Genomic DNA, 1568 nt, shown 5'->3' with positions numbered 1-1568 from the left:
TTAATCACCAAGGAAATGAAAACTGAAACTACAATGAGATGTTACCTCACACCTGTTAGAATGGCTATAATGAAAAAGGCAAAATATAACAATGTTGGCGAGGTTGTGGAGAAAAGGGAACCCTGACACACCATTGGTGGGAATGCAAATTGGTACAACCATTATGGAAAATAAATATGAAGGCTCCTCAAAAATTAAAAACAAAACTACCATACGATCCAGGAATCTCACTACTGAATATATATCTCTCCAAAATAAAACAGTATGTCAAAAAGATATCTGCACTCCCATATATATTGTGGCACTATTTACAGTAGCCAAGATACACAATCAACCTAAGTGTTCATCAATATATAAATGGATAAAGAAAATGTAGTATACATACACAATGGAATACTATTTATTCAGCCATAAAAGAGAAGGAAATTCTGTTCTACCATAACGTGAATGAACCTGAAGGACATTATGTTAAGGATATAATGCATGATCTCACTCATATATGGAATCTAAAACTGTTGGTCTCATATAAGTAGAAAGTAGAATGGTAGTTGCCAGGGGTTGGACTCATTAGGATGGGGTGATTGCGGGATGGTGGTCAAAGGATACACAATTTAAGTCAGGAGGAATAAATTTAAGAGATCTATTGTAAAACATGGGGACTATAGTTACTAATATACTGTATTCTTGAAAAATGCTAAGAGAGTAGATGTAGAGTGTTCTCATAATAAAAATAACTATGTGAAGTAATGCATGTGTTAATCAGCAAGATTTTGTCATTCCACAATGTATATATACTTTAAAACATCATTTTGTACACGATAAATATGTACACATTTATGTCAATTTAAAAATAAGTAAGTCCAGGATTGGTGGCTCCTGCCTCTAATTCTAGCCCTTTGGGAGGTTCAGGCAGGAGGATCACTTGAGCCCAGGAGTTTGAGGTTGCAGTGAGCTATGGTCATGTCATTGCACCCCAACCTGGGTGATAGAGTGAGACCTTGACTCTAAATAAATCGACAAGTAATACATAAATAAATATTTTATTGTGAGGAATGGTGGTAAAGTCATTAACTAATCCAAAAAATATGAGGTGATGATTTTAGCTTCCATATTATAAGAGTACTTTATTACTAATGGTATTATTGTAGAATTATAGTTTTAATAAACATGCAAAGCAAAAAATACAAAAATCACTTTGAACTTGCAAATAATTATGTAAAAAGCAATTATTATTATTCATGTAAGAAAATAGCAGTGACTGTATATTTATAAATATATTCATAAGCAATAATAAGCATCAACTTTAACATTACAGTCATTTCATTATGTACAATCGATCACAATAAAATAAGTAAACAAAAATTGTTTTGTGATAAGAAGGCTCTAAAAAGAAATTTCGACTCGTTCCTTGTTTTGAATTTCCACGATCCGTCCCCAGTGTCTCATTTTATCTTCCCCAGTGAAATCACCTTGAGAATGGCCCTGCGGATCTGCTGGGTCTTGATGCTGTAGATAACTGGGTTGATCAGGGGAGGAAAGAGCACAGAGACAGTGCCCATGAGGATGTG

Source organism: Propithecus coquereli, unplaced genomic scaffold (assembly GCF_000956105.1).
Source record: "Propithecus coquereli isolate 6110/MARCELLA unplaced genomic scaffold, Pcoq_1.0 Scaffold594, whole genome shotgun sequence".
Lineage (NCBI taxonomy): Eukaryota > Metazoa > Chordata > Mammalia > Primates > Indriidae > Propithecus > Propithecus coquereli.
Note: the sequence above shows the minus strand (reverse complement) of the source record.